Source organism: Nematolebias whitei, chromosome 1 (genome assembly GCF_014905685.2).
Source record: "Nematolebias whitei isolate Nwh7 chromosome 1, NemWhi1, whole genome shotgun sequence".
NCBI classification, from domain to species: Eukaryota; Metazoa; Chordata; class Actinopteri; order Cyprinodontiformes; family Rivulidae; genus Nematolebias; species Nematolebias whitei.
In genome coordinates, this window is record NC_056498.1 from 12,093,847 (window position 1) to 12,115,759 (window position 21,913).

The following is a 21,913-nucleotide window of genomic DNA, read 5'->3' on the forward strand; positions in this document are numbered from 1 at the left end:
CCCAAAGGAAATGTTAGAAGTGGGTAAAGATAATGTATGTATGGATGGAGTAGATAATGTTTTATGAATATAATGCACTTTCTATGTTATAAACACAAATTAACAGTTTTTATGTGAGATCTCAAATACATTTTTTTTATATATATCTTGGAATGAGCTACCACCTCACAAATTTAAAATCCTGTAAGGGGCCAAATGTTTCAGTAGTGTGAAAGTCTCAACATGTTGTACAGTATAGTGGTGTCTTGGGTTTTGAAAAATGTATTATCCGCTTGACCCTCTAACCTGTGCATTGCAGCAGAGCTTTCCAAAATCTGAAAATTGGTACAATAACGAGTAAAACAAAACAGACTTTCTTCGTTTCCGTCTGCTAAAAATCTTGTCTTTTGTTCTCAGGATCTTGGCAGACAGCCTTGAGTTCAGTCAACTCTCACTGCAGTGATTTGTCAGTGACACATCAGTAGCTCACAGCTCTGCCTTCTCCAGAGTTTAAAGGGGTGAAGTGAGGGGTGAGCAGAAGTGCCAGCGCAGCCTGTAAAGCCTGCCCTGGGTCCAAGCGCTCACATCACAGGCAATTCTTCTCAGCAAATAAATCCAAATAAGTCCATTTTCCTCTGCAGAAATACAATTTTGTCAGCAGATAGATCAGCCCACTGGTTCTGTTTGTCATGTCTTGCCTTTGTAGATTTAAAACCAAGTTAAACCACACACAAAGGCTTCCTTGTGTACACACACCATACCTTCAGAGTTTCTTCTGATCCTCAGTGTTTCATGTAGGGTCACATTGAAAAGTAACTTACAGCTTTTGCACTTAGTTTTTCATTTGCCTTAAAACATGTGATTGTGATATCAATAGAGAAGGATTTGTCAAGTTTAGTAAAGTTTAAAAGGATAGTCTTGCTATTTTTAAAAATCATGTTTTGTCAAATATTAACAATATATAATACTACTATTAGTAGTTAGTACCTTATCAGATATACATGAGTGGCCAACATTTTTTTTCTTTCAGAGTTCCAAATTAAAATATTTTAATCAATCAAAGGGCCACATGGATACTTGTAACATATATTTTATTCAATACCTATAATCTAGAAGACTTTATAGGCTTTTTCTTTTTGTAGCATAGTTAGCGATCTTGATAAAACATATCCCCGCACTGATCTTTAGGAATATAAGGTATAGTCCGCAAGCTGGCTCTTGTGACAATATTTTGTTAGATTAGATATGCAAAAACTAACAATAAAAAAAATCTGTATACTCATCCATCCATCCATTATCTTCTGCTTGTTCTGAAGTCGGGTAGTGGGGGCAGCAGCTTGAGCAGGGATGCCCAGATATCTCTCTCCACAGCCACCTCTTCCAGTTCTTCTGGGAGAACTCCAAGGTGTTCCCAGTCTAACCATGTCCTGGGTCTTCCCCGGGGTTTTCTCCCAGTTGGATATGCCCAAAGCACCTCCCTAGAGAGGCGCACACGAAAGCATCCTTACCGGATGCCTAAACTACCTCAACTGTCTCCGCTCGATGTGGAGGAACAGTAGTTCTACTCCGAGTCTCTCCCGGATGACTGAACTTCTCACCCTACCTATAAGCGAAAGTCTAGCTACCCTGCAAGGAGACTCATTTCAACCGTCTGCATCCACAACTTAATTATTTTGATCCCGACCCAAATTTCGTGATCATAGGTCAGGGTAGAAACGTAGACCAACTGGTAAACAGAAAGCTTTGCTTTACAGATCAGCTCCCTCTTCATCACAATAGACTGGCACAGAGTCTGCAATACTGGAGATGCTGCACCAATCCGTCTGTCAGTCCCACACTCAATTCTTCCCTCACTCGTAAAAAACAAACAAACAAAAAAAAAAACAAGATACTTAAACTCCTCCACTTGAGACAGAACCTCATCCTTGATCCGAAGAGCGCAATCCACCCTTTTTTGACAGAGGACCATAGCCTCAGATTTGGAGGTTCTGATTCTCATACTAGCTGCTTCACACTCAGCTGCAAACTGCTCCATTAAGAGCTGGAGATCATGATGCTGTCAAGGTAACGTGTATTATTTGCACTCATCATTCTCCATAACTCTCCTGCTGATCTATTGTGATGTCATATTAACTGTCCCATGTAGTCACTTACTGTGACCAGTCAGTGAGGAACATAATAACTAGTTGCTTTTCTTATCCTGAAGGCTTGATTGATATGATATTGATATGATACAGTTGATATTATTTGGTGATGTGTTTTCAAGTAAAGTCCTTGGCTCAGATCCACTCTTTCCTGCCTGCAGTGAATCTTTCTATGATGGCTCGGACATGGAGGGGAGGAGATGAGGGCTGGGCTGCAGGCTATTCTGTAAAACTAACTTGTCCGGTTCAGAAGTTAGAGCAGGTCAGCATTTTAGACACATGAGAGCATGGATAAGAACATAATCGTGTAAGTGCATTTTATGGTTTGTAAATTCTGGACTGCTCTCCAAAGCTTTGTAAATGAATCTGATGAACTACACCTTGGTCTGTTTGGAGATCTCCTTTTTTTTTCCCACGACAATACCAACAGGACCACATCATCTACAATGAGTAGAAATGGAATCCTGAGGCCACCAAACCGGAATTCCTCCACCCCCTGGTTGCACAGAGAAATTCTGTTTGGAAAAGTTATGAACAGAATTGTGACAAAGGGCAGCCCTGGTGGACACCAATTACCATAATGAAGGCATCCGACTTACTACTGACAATGTGAACCAAACTCTTGCACTGGAGTATAGGGACCGAACAGCCTGTAGCAACGGGCCCCCAACTTTATACTCATGGAGCACCCAGCACAATGTACTTCGAGGAACACCTTCTGAAAGCCTTTTTCAAGTCCATAAAACACATGTAGACAGGCTGGGCAAACTTCTATGACCCTTCGAGGACCCTAGTGTGGGTAAAGAACTGGTCCAGTGTTCTACGGCCAGGGTAGCACATGCATTGTTCCTCGTGGATCTGAGGTTCGACCAATGATCAGACTCACTTCTCCAGTACCATTGAATAGACCTTGCTAGGGAGACTGAGAGTGATGCCCCTGTAATTGGAACACACCCGCCGGTCCCCCTTTTTGAAGAGGGGAACCACCATCCCAGTCTGCAAATCCAGTGGCACTGCCCCTGATGTCCATGTGATGTTGCAAAGGCATGTTAACCAAGACAACCCAACAACATCTAGAGCCTTAAGGAAATCAGGGTGAATCTCATTTACCCCCTGGGCCCTGTTGCCTTGGAGCTTTTTAACAACCTTGACAACCTCAACCACAGTTATGAATAGACCAACCTCGAAGTCTCCCGACTCAGCTTCCTCCATGAAAGATGTGCCAGTTGGATTGAGAAGGTCAGAGAAGTATTTCTTCCACCTCCCAACGACATCACTGGTTGAGGTAAACAGTACCCCACCTTCACTGAAAACAGTTTTAATAAAGTGCTGTTTTCCCCTCCTCAGCCACCTGATGGCTTGCCAGAATCTCCTCAGAGCCAATGAGAGTCTTTATCCAAGGCCTCACTGAACTCCTCCCACATCCGAGCTTTGCCTCAGCAAGACCCAAGGCTGCGGACCGCTTGGCCCTCCGGTACTCCTCAATGGCTTCTGGAGTCCCACCAGCCAACAAGGCATGATAGGACTCTCCTTTTTCAGCTTGATAACATCCCTAACCCAGGGTGTTCACCACCGACTTCCAGGATGGCCACCGCGAGAAGCACAGACAGCCTTGCGGCCACAGCTCAAGACAGTTACTTGAACAACTGAGGTGCAAGACATGGCCCATTCAACATCATTGTCCACTGCCTCAGCTTGGATGTGGTTAAAACTCTCCCAGACATGCAAGTTCAAGGTCTTTCTGATGGGTTCTACTGCCAAGCATTCCCAGTAAACCCTCACTACACATTTGGATCTACAAGTTCTGTCTGGCACCTTCCCAAGCCATCTGACCCAACTCACTTTATCAGGTGGAGATCAGCTAACAGCTCAGCTCCCCTCTTCCCCTGTGTCCAAAACATACATCTGCAAATCACATAAAACAACTACAGAGTCAATCATCAATCTATGTCCTAGGGTGTCCTGGTGCCAAGTGCACCCTTGTTTATTGCGGTGGATCATGAAGCCCCACAATAAGTGAAAAACTGCAAACTAGGAATAGTATTACAAGTAGTAAGTAGTAGTTTATTTTATTATATGTATATATATATATATATATATATATATATATATATATATATATATATATATATATATACACTCTTGCAATATTCTAAACAATGTTTCTAAACTCTAAATGCTCTAAAAGAGCATAGCATGTCATGATTTCAGCTCTGCTTCTGCTGTTCTCTGCCGTCTGCCTGCCCTCTTGGCCATGTCCACTTCTCCACTACAAAGTGGAGATCATGACAGACTGCAGGAGGCAGCTTCTTCTGCAGCTTTGTGGGTTGCACGCAGTTGCAGGAGGAAGCTTATTCTGCATCTGTGAACTGCACACAGGTGCAACAGGTGCTAACTATCCATCCATCCATTATCTTTACCCGCTTATTCCATTTTTGGGTCACGGGGGTCGCTGGTGCCCATGTCCAGCAATCACTGTGCGAGAGGCGGGGTACACCCTGGACGGGTCGCAAGTCCATCACAGGGCCACATAGAGACAAACGAGACAAACAACCGTTCACTCTCTCACTCTCACCTAGAGACAATTTAGAGTTACCAGTCAGCCCAACATGCATGTTTTTGGTCTGTGGGAGGAAACCGGAGCACCCGGAGAAAACCCACGCATGCACGGAGAGTACATGCAAACTCCACCCAGAAAGGCCCCTGGACCGGGATTTGAACCAGGGACCTGCTCGCTGAGAGGCAGCAGCTCTACCAGTTGCAGGTGCTAACTAATTTAAAATAATTTATTAATAAAAAAGTCCATGCCAGTCGTGTAGCTCATCCATCAATCAGCCAATTGTGTGTCATGTCCAATCTTACTTTGAAAAACCACAATAGAGCAAGTCCACGAAAAAAGAACCACGGAGTAGTGAGGAACTACTGTATAAATTATATAACAACCTTATTGATGAGAGATTTGGGTAGTGAATGTTTTAGGTTTTGGAGACAAGAGTTTGCTTGTCTTGCAAGAGTTTGCTTGTCAGTGCAGAGTGACAGATCCTGGTGAGTGGAGAGGACAATATTATCCATGACCGGGTGCAACGATTGAGCCAAGGGGTGGCCAATGGTGGCTTTCATAGGCATCAAAACAATTGTATGTGAAGAGGACATGTCCCCCTCGCATTTAGAAATTATTCATTTGTAACCCCCCCCCCCCCCCCACACACACACACACACACACACACTTACCATGAAATATTAGCTCACCCAGCACTGTTTCTGTTTCTTTGAAAAAAAATCCATTCCACTTGATTTGTAGGAAAATTCTCAATCTACTAGAAATCCACTCTGGGTTTTCCTGGTTACCTGCAACAACTCAGCACATAGCCTGCAGTGTTTCCCTTCTTGTTCTCTAAAATAGTTTTTGAATCAAGTGTTTACTTATGTAGGTAAACGTAGAAGTTTAACAACCCAAAATGCCACCCGGGCGCTTTCAATAGCTGCCTACTGAACTACCTTGTGGTGGCTGGGTTAAATGCAGAGACTAATTTTGCCATTGTATGGAAACATACAGTGATGTATTATAAAACACAGCAGAATGCAGCAAATTACATCTCATGTATTCAAGATTTTCTGGGAGAGAATCCCCAGACTCCTCCAGCAGTGCCCCCCCCCCCCCCCCACACACACACACACACACACACACATTACAAATGCTTCTGATGTCAGTGGTAGCTTTGACCACCATTGATTAATCTTGAGCCACCTCACTAGCAACCCAAACTTTTTGAAGAAACTATATTTTCATTGTGAAAGCTGACTTTGATGTAAAATAAGGCTGCTATGATTGGTGTGTTTGTGAACAAAAGATTAAAAAAAAGAGACTTACTAGATTTTACTATTCTGAATTCCCTGAATTTATGCACTGCAGTCAGCTAACCATTAACATCACATAAAGTTTTTTTTGCGGGTTTTAAATAACTTAATGTCAAACACCAAAATTCCACATATACATAGATTGAAATGCCATCCACCCATTATCTTTTACCCACTTCTTCCTTTTCGGGTCATGAGTTTCACTGGTGCCCATGTCCAGCTATCACTGTGCAAAGTGGCAGGAGAAATCCTGGACAGGTCTCCAGTCCATCACAGGGACAAAGAGACAAACAACCATTCACTCTCTCACTCACACCTAGGGACAATTTAGTTTTATCAATCAGTCTAACATGCATGTTTTTGGTCTGTGGGAGGAACCCGGAGCTCCTGGGGAAAACCCACGCATGCACAAAGAGAACGTGCAAACTCGACCCAGAAAAGTTCCAGGCCGAGATTTAAACCGGGGACCTGCTTGCTGTGAGGCCTTGGATTAATAGATTGAAATGGTTAAATAAAAACTTTTTGAGAACATCTTTAATATTTTCAGCTGATGTCAGTTCCATGAAATATGATCTTAGTTTTTTTTTTGTTGGTGTTGTTGTTTTTTATAGTAAAAATCAAATCAAATGATAAACCAAAGTGATGTGAAACATTCCCATTTTCAGGGCATGCTCTGACTCAAACAAACTCTGAAATCAGTTTTCTGTTTCCCAATTTGAGCAGTTTTTGCTCATTCAAATGTTCAGATCGACCTGACTGGAAGTTACTGACTGTGAAACAGTTTGTATCTGTGTTTGGCACAGTTTTGATCATTGCATCTTTGACATCTCACCTTAAATTACACATCCTGTGGCGCATCCCATGATCCTCCCTGTTTGCAGACTCACTGATCCCTCACTCAAATCTGCACACTTTTTTATCCTTTCCATGCCACCCCCAGCCAGTTTTGCTTCCACTCTAGTGAACAAGACCCCCCCCCCCCCCCCCCCCACACACACACCTCTCCAATCTTTCTCCATCTCTTTGCTTCAATGAATGCTGTCTCACTGAGGAATGAAGAGGAACCCATTCCATTCTCACTGCCACTTTTACAAAAGGAAACAATCAAATGCCCAGCTGTGACAGAGAGGAGGAAACAAGCCCAGCGTCTGGTTCATGATGGTAATCCTAATATCTCAAACAGAAATAAATTGTTCACAACAGCCATACCAACTCCTTAAATTGTGTTAAATCACTTTTTTATTCAACAGACAGTGTATATCAGGGGTGCCCACACTTTTTCAGCATACACGCTACTTTTAAAATGACCAAATCAAAGTGATCTACCTACTATAAAAATACAAAACATATACTTATTTATAAATATATTAAGTAGGGATCTTTTGGGCCTTCTGTTCTGTGTTTTTAGCACGTCAAACTGGTTATTTTCATCCTGAAAATTTAATTGTACTTTTGACCTTTTATTAAACTGCATATGACAAATAAACAACACAGCAGTATTCTTGATTAGTACAATATGTTAAAGTGCGATACATAACTGCATGAACCTATATTGCACAACACAACTCTGTACATTTTTTGTCATTACCTTACTCAGAAGACTTGCACTGAATGGAATCAGCCAGGGATGCATAGACCATACAGTAGCTGTTGATAGTCAACCTCAAGCACACTTCCAAATGATCACATGTCATGATGGAACGATATTTGGACTTAATAATCTTCATTCTGAAAAAGACCTACTCACATAAATAAATGCCGAATATTGCAGTCAAGGAGGAAACACGTTTCCTCATGTTGCAGTATTTTTCCTCTGTGAGTAAATTCCAGAACTGTTCATGAACCCTGGCCTTAAGCTGAATGTCAGCTTGTAGTGTCAAAATCTCATCCTCCACTCCAGAAAAGTTTAGGTGAAACAGTGTTTTAATCTTTGATGACAGTGAAGCAACCTCAGCATCTTCCTGAACAGGGTAGCACATGAATGTAGTGATTGGCTCCAGTAAAACAAGTCTTGAAAGTGTTTGTCAAACTCTGACAGACCGTTCTCAATCTGCTCTGTGTAGTGTGCACCGTCAAGTTGAACACATGCCTTCCCTTGTGTCTCCAGCTCTGACGTGAGGTTCTAGGAAGTTACCATACCATACCATTTTATTTATAGAGCACTGAAAACAGCTACAAGGCCAACCAAAGTGCTGTACAGACAGAACAATAGACAACACACGAAGCAATATACAAAATGAAGTAAATCAAAAATATAGACATAAAAACGATGCAGATAATAAATATGACGACAAACAAGGAAGTTAACCAAATCATGGTGCAGCAGCTTTAAGGAGAGATGTTGCACTGAGCTGATCTTATCAGTCATATATTTTCCTTGCAGCTCTACATTAAGGTAATTCAACATGTTGATCAAATCCATTAGAAATGCTAAACTGGAGGCTAACTATGCAACTCAGTAGCTTAGTTTTTGCGCAGTTTTGCATATGTGGTGACCTATGTGTTAGAAAAGGTCAGGTCTCAGACTGGCTGCCCTGTATGTCAGTCAAGTGACAAATTTCATAGTGAGGATGGGTGATATGAGGATGGCTGACGTCTATTTTTTATTTTTATTTCATGTGATCTACCCATATAACCGTTGCGATTGACCGGTAGATTGCAAAGGATGTATTGGGCACCCCTGGTGTATATCAAATCTGTAAAACATCAAATAAACTGTATATATGATGCAGCTACAGGTGCTACCACATGTGTTTCAATAGTTTGATGGACTGTGTAGGAAGGGTTGAAAAAAAATAATAAAGGGATGTTTGTGTCTGGGATTATTCGGTGTTACAGAAAATCTATATCATACAAATAGGATTCATTAAGCAACTGCAGCAAAACGATTTGAAATTGTGTAAAAATAAAAAAAAGAAGAAAGAAATCAATATATATGGTACAAGAAAATGCAGTTAGATGCCTACTTCAAATTGTAGGAGAGATTTCAAATCAAGTAAAAGGCAACACTTTGTAATGGTGCATGTATCCATACTGTCACAGTATATTGGTAATGGATGGGTGTGCTCTATCAGACAACAACAAAAAAGCCAACATATTTTTGTTGTTGTTTTTGTTTATTTGGGCAGTATCTGACTAGGCTGCAACTGTTGGAGATTAGACGTTGATTCAAAATCATGAGAAAATTGTTTAACAGATTAGACTCGCTGAAATCTGAGTGTGTGTTACATGGAAAACGCGTATGAATTTTGAAAAGCAAACTTGTGAAAATAACCACTTAATTATGTTTGCAAAACTACAAAAATTGTAGTTTAAATTGTGTACATTGTTTTGTTGCTTACCTCAATTAAACAGTGCATCCTCTTCAGGTTACATTTTTTTTACACAGAATGGAAGTGATCACCACATTTATGTAAAAGTCTACAGGAGAACACTCTAGAAATGAACAAGTGTTACACCAATGTCCCCTGTCGCTGAAGGATTTCAATAGTGAATGTTTCTAGTTTTCGAGAAGAGTGTTTTTCTGGACAGGAATAGAACAGGAAAGTAACTGTTAAAGTTTTTGGTGCAAGATATTCAAGTGTGTAGGAATTACACTGTGGAGAGGAAGAAAGGCAGGTTATTTATTTTGCAGGTGTTTGGGACGACACGCCCCTGTGATAAGTGAAAAAAAAAAGCATAGTAGGGATAGTAGTACAAGTTCAAGTAAACTTTATTGTCTCTATCTACTATCTCATGTGGTACATGAGATGGAACAAAATTATGTACTAAAGTAGTAGTAGTAATAAGTAGTAGTTTATTTTAATATTTATGTACAGTATATGTTAAGGTTTTAAAAACCCTTCCCACAATCTTGCAATGTTCTAAACTCTTAAACCTATGTCATTTTAACAACATACATACAGTACTGCACTTATATGTAGCTACTAAATTTTACTTATCGGTACTAGCTCTGCAGAACAGCAACAGCTCTCGTTCCGGTCCGACTCGGTTCTTTTCTGTAGACTACCCTGCAGCGATGAAGCCCACAAATCAGTCCTCTAAACTATTAAACCTACTAAATTTAACAACATACTTATATGTAATTCCTACATTTTATGTACAAGGGCTCTACAGAACAACAGCAGCTCAGTTACATCTGACCTGATAGATGAAAAAAGTCCCGGTGTAGCATGATGAAGCACACTGCCTGATTCAGTTTGATGTGCGCGCATCCATTCCAGGAAGGACATTGTGCACAAGGTTGCCCAGAATTTAGTCCACCACCTGTGATCTGGTCCGGACCATCAACACGCAACCAGAACCAGGTTGAACCTCGCAGCCATCTGTCACCTGCAGCTACCAGGATACGGGTCGCACTGAGTCCAGATCAACTGCAGCCCAGCTACTCAGCAGTGAAGATACAACTTGAAGGATGAGTTTATCTTCAGGATTATTTGTGACTTTCCTGCCAGTTCTGTGAGCTTATTCTTACAGAACGTCTGACTTTGCTGTAAAACTTTCCCTCCATTTGCAGCAAGCAGCGGTTGGAAGCAGTGTTGACATCTGGGAACTGAACTGATGGCTTCTGGGTAACATAATTCTTTAGACTGGCAAAACAGTGTAGGCATAATGAAAAAAAATACAAAATGGTGGTGCATTATATTTAAATTTTTTGTTGAAAATATTATTTACAGTACGTCCACAAACCGCTATAGAGCGAATCCACAAAAGTCGAATTATGAAGGTGAGGTAGCGAGGGATACATACATACATACATGTAGAGAGAGAGAAATGTATCTTACACCTAGATACATCCACACACCAAACTGTAAGCCGTTACTTCAATTATTTTTCAAGTAATCATACTCACAACATTCACAGACTGATGGACGGATGGAGGGTATTTACAATCTGCCCTTTACGCTGCACGCCGCAGGAAAAAAAAACAAAAAACAGATTTGAACAATCCATCTATTTTTTATCACTTGTTTTTGTTCTGGGACAAAAAGGCATATAGGAGGAAACTAGCTCTCCACATCAACACACTCCAAAAACCAGTACACATCTGCCACCTGGCTTACAGGTGGAAGGATTTTACCAGATGTTTAACATGTGTACTTTTTCATAAACATTGTTTGTAGACCTGAACATTAGGTTGAGTAGCCTTATTTTTTATTTTTTTTCTATTGTAGAAGAGCTTCTGTGCTGGTGTAAAAATACAGCTCTAACCCCGTAAATTAAGAATGGTTTGAGACAAGTCAGAGAAGCCCTTTAGCAATTCTGGGACTATCTTGAGAGAAGACTTGTAGCACTGATTTTTGTCAAACATTTTCAAAATTCAAGCGACAAAACTGCTAACCTCTGTGACTCACACAAAGAAATTGATAATCATCTTGAACATTATAAGACATTTTGGAGATTTCCTCACCATTGTCTTCCACCAAATAGTCACCAAGTCGTAGCTAGATATTACCTTTTGTACTTTTTTTTATTTGATTTGCTGTTTACTAACTGTCCCAACATACAATGAGTAGGAACTATATATAGGCTATTATTAAACAGTGGCTATACAGCACTGTGTATGCTAGTATTAATCTAGCTTAGAAGCTAAATTTAAATGTTTAGCTCAGTTTTGCATTTTCACATTGAGAGATACAAATCTTATTAAGTCATGTACAGTATAATTATGAGTATGTGTTATTCTGTGTGAAGTTTAGGCCTTCCATCCATATTCTTCCGCTTCTCTGGGGTCGGGTCACGGGAGTAGCAGCTTAAGAAGGGAGGCCCAGACTTCCCTCTCCCCAGCCACTTGGGCCAACTCTTCTGGGGGTATCCTGAGGCGTTCCCAGGCCAGCCAAGAAACATAGTCCCTCCAGCATGTCCTGGGTCTTCCTCTGGGTTTCCTCTTTGTGGGACGTGTCCGGAACACCTCACAAGGGAGGCGTACAGGAGGCATCCTAAACCAGATGCCCGAACCACCTCAACTGGCTCCTCTCGACGTGGAGAAGCAGTGGCTCTACTATGAGTCCCTCCCAGATGATCGAGCTTCTCACCCTATCTCTAAGGGAGAGTCCAGACACCCTGCGGAGAAAACTCATTTTGGCCGCTTGTATCCGAGATCTCGTTCTTTCGGTCACAACCCAAAGCTCATGAACATAGATGAGGGTAGGAACGTAGATCGATCGGTAAATTGAGAGCTTTGCCTTTTGACTCAGCTCTCTCTTCACCACGACAGACCAGTACAGTGCCCGCTTCACTGCAGACGCTGCACCTATCTGCCTATCCATCTCACGCTCCATTTTTCCCTCATTCGTGAACAAGACCCCAAGACACTTGAACTCCTCCACTTGGGGCAGGACCTCCTCCCTGACACGGAGAGGGCACTCTACCATTTTCCGGCTCAAGACCATGGCCTTGGATTTGGAGAAACTGATCTTCATCCTGGCTGTGTCGCACTCAGCTGCAAACTGATCCAGCGAAAGCTGTAGCTCACAATTTGATGAAGCCAATAGGACCACATCATCTGCAAAAAGTAAAGACGCAATCCTAAGGCCACCACAATGGATCCCCTCCACACCTTGGCTGTGCCTAGAAATTCTGTCTATAAAAGTTATGAACAGAATCGGTGACAAAGGGCAACCTTGGAGGAGTCCAACTCTCACCGGAAATGAGCCCGACTTACTGCCGGCAATGCGGACCAGGCTCTGACACTGGTCATACAGGGACTTAACAGCCCATATCAAAGGGCCTGGTACCCCATACTCCCAGAGTATCCCCACAGGGTTCTCCAAGGGATGAGGTCGAACACCTTCTCCAAGTCCACAAAGCACATGTAAACCGGTTGGGCAAACTCCCACGCACCTTCCAGGACAATGCTGAGAGTGTAGAGCCTGTCCAGTGTTGCACGACCAGGACAAAAACTGCACTGCTCCTCCTGAATCCGAGGTTCGACTATCCAATGGACCCTCCTCTCCAGAACCCCAGAATAGACCTTACCAGGGAGGCTTAAAAGCGTGAACCCCCTGTAGTTGGAGCACACTCTACGGTCCCCCTTTTCGAATAGGGGGACCACCACCCCGGTCTGCCAATCCTAGGGTGTCCTGGTGCCAAGAGCACATATGGACACCATGATGCTTGAACATGGTGTTTGTTATGGACAATCCATGATGAGCACAGAAGTCTAACAACAGAACACCACTCAGGTCCAGATCAGGGTGGCTGTTCCTCCCAACTACACCCCTCCAGGTCTCACTGTCATTGCCCATGTGAGCATTGAAGTCCCCCAGAAGAACAAGGGAGTCCCCAGGAGGTGCACTTTCCAGTACCCCCTCCAAGGACTCCAAAAAGTGTGGATAATCTGAACTGCCGTTTGGTGCATAAGCACAAACGACAGTCAGAACCCGTCCCCCCACACGTAGGTGGAGGGATGCTACCGTCTCATTCACTGGGGTGAACCCCAACACACAGGCACCAAGATGGGGGGCAATAAGTTTGCCCACTCCTGCTCGGCGCCTCTCACCAGGGGCAACTCCAGAGTGGAAGAGTGCCTAACCCCTCTCAAGGAAACTGGTTCCAGAGCCAGAGCCATGTGTAGAGGTGAGTCCGACTATTTCTAGCCAGAACCTCTCAACCTCACACACCAACTCAGGCTCCTTCCCCACTAGTGAGGTGACATTCCACGTCCCAATAGCCAGCTTCTGTAGCCAAAGATCAGACTGCCAGGGTCCCCGTCCTCGGCCACCACCCATCCCACATTGCACCCGACCTCTTTGGCCCCTCCCACAGGTGGTGAACCCATGGGAAGGGGGACCCATGTCTCCTCTTCTGGCTGTGCCCGACCGAGCTCCAGGAGTAAAAGCCCGGCCACCAGGTACTCCCCTGCGTGCCCCACCTCCAGGCCTGGCTCCAGAGTGGGGCCCCGGTGACCCACGTCCGGGCGAGGGAACATCAAGTCCATTTATTTTTCTCATCATAGGGGTGTTTTAGGCTGCACTTTGTCTGGTCACTCACTAGGACCAGTCTGCCTTGGGTGACCTTACTAGGGGCGTGAAGCTCCTGACAGCATAGCTCCTAGGATCATTGGGAAACTCAAACCCCTCCACCACGGTAAGGTGGCAGCCCAGGGAGGGGAAGTTTAGGCCAATTTAGCTCATTTTTGAGACGAATGTGTTAATTTAAAAAATAGCTAACTTTAAGTTTGAGAGCTTTTTCAGCTTATGCTAATTAATTAATTTTGTTTATTTCACATATGACTGGAGCTAAGCACCAGCTCCCTGTAATATCGAAAGAAAAACATGGGGAAAAAAATGTATGTGTCAGAAGGTGGTGGCGGATGAATCCAAAGTGCAGACAGACACTTGGGTAACTCGAGGGTAAAGTAATAATATTTATTAAAGAAAACAAGAGACTGACAAGGCAACAAAACTTACATACGTGGATGAGGCGAAACGAGGGAAGACACAAACAAGAAGCCATACCAGACAGGGAAATGCCCAGACAACAAGGAACATAGAGACACACACAAACCCTATTTGCACGGGATTAGTTTTTCCTAGGGACCACATGTATTAAATACATTACACCCCAAACATCTGCTTTTTATGTGACACATTTGCACGAGATAACCAAAAACTGAGATTTAGCTGAAATTTACGGACATCTTCTGGATATGATGTTAACGTGCAGTGTATTGCGTATTTGCATATGATTTAGCACCTTGTCTTCAGCCTTTTCTCTTTTTTTTTTTTTTTTTTTTTGGGTGCCCGTTATGGGTCGATAGGCTTTTGCTGGTCCGGGACGCAAAAGGTTATTTATGCACTCCAGTGCAGCCTCAATTGCCAAAAGCAAATACAAATGCACCCAGGAAACAAATAACGCCAAATTACGTATTGGATCCCGTCCATTTCAGTCCAAATCCCTGAGATGCCAATTCGCATTGGGTTAGTATTATCACAGGACCTAGGAGTTCAGCAAAATATAGTAGGTAATTTGTGAGGGAATTTTTACTTTACAAATTACTGACGTGGCCGATTCGCACATGTTTAACAACACAGACAATCTCCGTAATTATTACAAATAGCATGTGGTCCCTAGGTAAAACTAATCCCATGCGAATAGGACTTTATACACATGCTAAGATGGGGATAAACACAAACACCTGGGGAAGGACAACAGTTGATTGAGTTGTATTCGGGCTTAAAAAATCCGACTTGGTCTGGCCCAAGCCTATAGGCATTTTGTCCTAGCCCGACCCGACTAATTCATTATAATTAGAGGTCTGAACCCAAAGAAAACAAAAAAGGCTTTTTTTTTTTTTTTACGTTTTTACGGCTCTTGTAAACAAATCAGTTTAACATGATAGTTTTAAAAAGGCATTTCAATGAATGAAAGATATAAGATTTTGTGTTTCATCAAATGGATATTAACATACAAAATGAATACCCTAAAAAAATCAACTCTAAAGATAGGTTATTATACAGATGAACAAAAATATTTTTGAGAATAATTATTTGGAAAAATATAGAACAAGGCTAATTTAATTGAATGCGCTGCTCGCTTCGGCTTTTGTAGCTTCAGATGCTGCAACTTCCTTCACCGCTGATGACAGCAGGGTGAGGAGCGGGACACTCACGCCCGATGATCCGGTTGTCCATCTGAAGCTTAACTCGACTTTTTAAAAATTTCTTTCAACCGTCGGTCAGGCCTGAGCATGCACCTGACACACATCAGCAGGTTTCACTGTGCTGATGTGTGCTTTGTAGAGCGAGTTCTCCAGGTTTTAACTTTTATTTAATACTTTCCAGCTCCGTTGTCACTTATTGTGGGTCAATTACAAATCCTCAGATGTGTGATAAAAGCAAAGGGCATGCAGGGCCACATGCGCAATTAAAAATGCATTAAAATCCAGACCCAGCCCGTCCATCAAGCATATAATTTTGGTCTGGGGCTCAGGCTCGGGCCAGAAATCGCAACTCTAACAGGTGGCAGAGGCAGGAGCTGATCACGAGGAAGAAACACAGACAATAGCAGGACAAACCACAAGAGAGAGACACACACTGGAAAATACAAATCCTCACAGTATGCAAGTATGAAAGACAAAAACGAACAAACAAACAAGAACAACAACAACAACAAAAAACACTAGACTTTTATATGTATTTTATTTCTTTGTCGTACCAACCCTGTGTTGCTACACCCCATCTTTACTGTAAGACTTTTTTGAGTAAAAGGACTTCAATGAGCACAATACTTGAAAGTATACTCCATCCATCAGGTTGTACTTGCTTCTTCCTTTTTGGGTTGCAGGGGTCACTGGTACCCATATCCAGCAGTCATTGTACAAGAGGCGGGGTACACTCTGTTCAGATCTCTAGTTCATCACAGGGACACATAGAGACAAACGAGACAAATGACCATTCATTCTCACTCCATAGGCGTCACAACCATTATATGTGAAGGGGACATGTCCCCCCACATTCAAAAAACATTAATTTGAACCAACATTTTTGGATTGTATACCTGGATTATTGAGCATGGCCTTTGTTGTTTTCAACCAGTTTGACATGACTGTCAACAAGGAAGAGGGCCGGCAATGGAGGAGGGGGTGTGACAAAGACACCATCTTAGCACCAACATGACTGGTTTGTTCCACTTTGGAGTAAGCTGTTGGGGGAAGAATCAGTTTCGTGTTGTATGTTTCCTTGACTGATGAAGCCTTCCGGATCGAAGGCGAAACGTTTCAGCACAAAAAAAGGAACTGTCCAGATGACCTGACTGAAAAATGTTGGATCCACCCAGAAAGGCTCCTGAACTGGGATTTGAACTGGCAACCACCTCTCTGAGAGACAACAGCTCTACCAACTGCACCACTGTGCCGCCTGAAAATGTACTCATCACTGAAAATCTAAACAAATCAATTTATCAGCTACTGTTTTATGTCCTACAAGTTAAGTGAAGATGCTGACTTGTGTTAAACAAAATACCTGTTAGACATGAAACATTTCGATTGTAATATTTTAATTTTTATTTTGACGGTACCTCTAATAACACTTGCCTGCCAATAAAAATTGATCCAAGCTTTGCTGGGATTTTGAATGCATGTATGCTGCATGTATGCTGCATGTATGCTGCATGTTATACTGCGTACAAAACAATTATTACTAATTCTATTTGCAGCAAACATGAATTATTGAATACAAAATAGAGCTTGAAGCTGCTAGAAGTAATTTATGTCAGCAGTGAAAAACAATAGACTTTGTAATAGCTTTCGAGTTAAGATCTATCTGTCCTGCTCTGCATCTGTCTTCCAAGCAATATTGAATTTTCAGCTCTGGGTTGAAAACTGTAGCCCAGAGGAGCAGCCATACCTCCTTTTTTCAGTCATTAAATTAATAAGATAATGAACCTATTGCTATCAACAAGATGTCCAGTAAACGTTCAAACCATTTGCACGATAAACTCCACATAGTGATTATGATGCTAATAATTCTGTGTATGAGTAAAAGAGGAAACATAAGCAAAATATTAAAATACAAACAAAAAACACCTGTTAATAACATTTATTTGTATATTATTACATTTGTTGTTTTTTTTTTTTTTATTGTTTCCAAGAACTTTTCCTATTTGCACGTTTCTAACTGCCTATTAATATTTTATACTACTCAGTTAATAAACTGTCTTAATAAGCTTCAGTGTTTGTTGTGATTCATCCTCTACACCACAGGAAGTCCTTCCTCCCTTTGTTATCAAACTTTTCAACTCCTCCCTCTTTCTACACATAGAACAATAAAATTATTCCTGCACAACAGTAAATACTTACATTTTCTATCTGCACCTGTTTTAGACCTTAATTGTTGACATTTTTGGACCTCCATTATTTTTATACGCTCTGTTATTTTTATATGCTCTGTTATTTTTATATTCTCTGTTATTTTTATATCTTGTGTGCTTCCTTGTGCATGTTCATACCCATTCATACACATCCGTTCACCACATACTCATGTTTGGGCTGATGTCACTATGCTGTATTGTTTTACATTATTAGTGTTTAGCATATATCTTAGATCCTTCTATACTGTTTCTTTTTACACTTTACATTTTTGCTATTGTTGGGTGTAACTGGGACCCTGAGTACACAATTTCATTCCACCTCATGTACCACATGTAATGTGAATGACAATAACATTGACTTTAACTTGATGCTCCTTTGTATTGAAAATATGGCACAACAATTTAATGGGGAATCAACATATTTCCTATTTTATGTACTTTTACTCTCATCATTAATTGCTTCATATTTACTGTGTTAGCCACTCTTATATCTCATAACAAGCTAACCTGCATATCCTAAAAACATAAAAAAAAGGCAAGAACACACAAAACCCCATATCGTGACAAGAAGAGGTGGCTGTGGACAAAGATGTTTGCTCAAACTGATTCCCCGTTACCTGACTCCAGAACACACGGAAAAAAATATATGAAAAGTATTTGGACTTGATAACGACTGCATTGTACTGTATATGTCTTTGTCATATTTCTGGGAGTGGTAGCATCTTGTTTCTAAGTAAAAAGGAAGGGAATAAAGATTTCTCACAAACTTTAAATATGAAAGGGGCATTTCTGCTTTTTGTACTATTGAACAGGCACCATGAAAAACCAGAGAGGCCCTCAGTGTAGTCCAATACAGCGCTAATAATTCCAAAATAATCTTGATACCATTCTTTCATTCATTGTCTTTACCCATGTTTTGTGTATGGGTTGTGAGGTGCTGGTGCTTATTTCTAAGAGCCATTGGGACCTTAGGTAGATTGCCAGTCCACATAGAGATAAACAACTTTAATGTTTTTGCTAATAAATAGTTTAATTTTAGGTCTGGTTAGCACAGAAACACCGTCTTTCCAATACAATCTTTTTCCTCGTAAACACGGCAGAAACATTTTCATCAACACAGAAACACAGAAAAAGACAAAGCTATAGCAGCCTGTATGTGGTTCTTAAACGCTGCCACAAACATACAACAAAAACAGTAAACTGGACATGGAGCATACACTCCACACTTTAAACCAGGGCTCTTCAACTGGCAGCCCAGGGGCCAAATCAGGCCCCTGAATGAACTCAGTTTGGCTCACCAAATGGGTTCATTTTTAAACAAAACTAGATTTTAAACCATAAAAAATTACTTAACGACTATAGCTGCTAGATGTCCAGCCCCTGAGCTCTTGGCTTTCAATAACTGTGCCCCCCTCAGCAATTTAGTTGAATAACCCTGCTCTAGGCCTAAAAAGAAAAAGATCACAATAATAATTACAAAAGCAAAAGTTGAACTGTTTTGTAGATTGGTTACAAAGCTGAGGTTTTTTTTTTTTTTTTTTTTGTGTGTCACATTAAACTAGTAGTGAGCATAAGTACAGTTAGTCCAATATTATGAACCATTTTGTTAAAATGTGTGCTTTGTTTTGTGTTTTTCCTTTAGATGACTGTGTTTATGTTCTTGTGTTTCCTGCCTCCCCCTGTGGTTCTTCCGTCATGTTTCCAACTGCTGCCATGCTCACCTGCTCCTCATCGTCTTTCCCCAGGTGTTCGTCATTATGTCTTGTTAGTGTCCCTTTAAGTTCAGTGTCTTTGTGTTTCCTGGTTGTAGGTGTATTGTTTTCCCACAGCCGCCATGCTCTGTTTCCTCCGTGTCACTTACTTATTTGTAAGTTTTTGGTGCCATGTCAGCCTTTTGTTGCACTTAAACAAATTATATATATATTTTACTTTATCTTCAAGTTCGTTGCGTCTGTCTGCCACCTGGGTTCAACACGACAGTAAAACATGATACGTTTCAGGCAGAGTATTGTTAAATTGGTTCAAAGTAAAGTATGTATACACAAGTGTTTTTTTTTTAAATTGTTCTCATTTCTCACTTTTTCAAAATGTGTACTAGTGTAATATTAGTTTCTGCAGAGTTTTTTCTAGGTATTGTTGACATTTACTCATCAGCCTTGTCTGTTCATTGAAGTAATATTATATTTGAAGGTTTTGCTGCAGTTGAGCAATTGGCATCTGCAACACAAACACAAGCAAGTCATTATTGGAGTCAAAGGTTAGGTTAGTCATACGACTGCATTATGACACTAACGAGACATAATGACTAGTTTTTTTGTGTCCAGATGCGAACACTGATGCTGTTTAAAGATTGTCCCTCTGGAAAATGGCATTCTGAAACCTGAAAAAATAAAAACAGGAGCTCCTACAACACAGCTCCCATGTAAATGCAAGGCTGAAACAATAAAATGACTTTTATAAATGCTGTTTCCATGTGGACAACATCATGGAGTTATGCTGTTTTGGATCTGTGGAAGAAAACTTGAGAACCCATAGAAAACCCACACATGCATGGAAAGAACATTTCTCCCTGCACCCTTGGTTTTGTCCTGGCCATGCACAGAACTTTCCATCCATCCATCCATCCATCCATCCATCCATCCATCCATCCATCCATCATCTTTTACATGCTTCTTTTTCAGGTCACAGGTGTTCAATGTAATATGGATATTATGGATATAATATGGGTACTGTGGTAATATGGATAGGGTGTCCATATCCAGTAGTAACTTCGAGAGGCAGGAGACACCCTGGACAGGTCTTCAGTCCATTACAGGGACACATAGAGACAAACGAGACAAACAACGATTCACTCTCACTCACAGCTAGGGACAATTTAGAGATACCAATCAGTCTAACATGCATGTTTTTGGTCTGTGGGAGGAAACTGGAGTACCTGGAGAAAACCCACGCATGCACAGAGAGAACATGTAAACTCCACCCAGAATAGCACCCCGCTGGGATCCTGCAACCTTCTTGCTAAGAGGTGGCAACTCTACCAACTGTTCCACTGTGCTGCCCGCACAGACCTTTCTTAAAAACAGATTGATTCATATAAATTATATAATTAGAATTGATCAATATGTTGGTGCAACCTGACCTAAAGTCTACTTTTCTTTCTTTGCTTACTGACATTCATCACTTTTTGACTGTGGGGAACTCAAACATCAAAATCAACAGCTCCTGCCTCTGAGTAGTGGCATTTTTGGAGATCTATGAGGGTATTTATGAGAAGCTTGAAAAGGGCATTCAGCAGATTTATGGGTGACAGGGCTAAATGATTTTGTGCATGCACATTTGAGATGGTTGCACTCCTCCACACCTCACCGTATCAATGAGCCTTCAAAAGTGGAAATTGACAGGGACAAGAGTGAGGAGAGGGGCAGGCATTTAAATGAATAAGTATAAAGGTCACGTCAAGCTATTTCCATAAAAAGTTCAACTTTTATTTGTTCAAAAAACATGTCCACATAATTAAAATAACAGAGATTGAGCTAATGAAATTACAATAAACCGTGGTGGAGTGGAACCAAGAAATAATAATGCAGAGCTTACACGTATCTGAGACTTAATTGCACGTTATTGGCAGGTGACCTTTGAAGGAGATTGGTGTAGGTCCCCAGGTGTGTTCATTGAGGTGTGGGTTTCCTTAGTCCCCTTCCTTGTGTATGTTACCTTTGTGTTCACTGAATATTTAAACCCACAAGATTTACTTATGCGTGAGTGTGACAGGGTGATACAGTACCCGAAAGGTCTTATTGCTTCTTCGACTTTCATTTATTGGGCCTATTATTACCTGCCGGTAAGGAAGCGAAACAATAATGTTTTTGACAAATGGCAAGTTGTCAAAATGGTTTTCCCTACACCTTGTTCAATAAAAATTAGATATTGCAAGCATACGTGTATAATTTATTAGGAGGCCTAAGAGAGAGGTTGGAGTCACTTGTTCCTGGCCGACATAGGGCACAGATAGTGCTCCAGCATATCCCTGGCACTATTATGCTAACAAAGATGAAGGAAATTAAGAGTTCCATTGCAGTCAAAAAGGCTTCATGAGCAGATTTAAATTTATATACAGTATA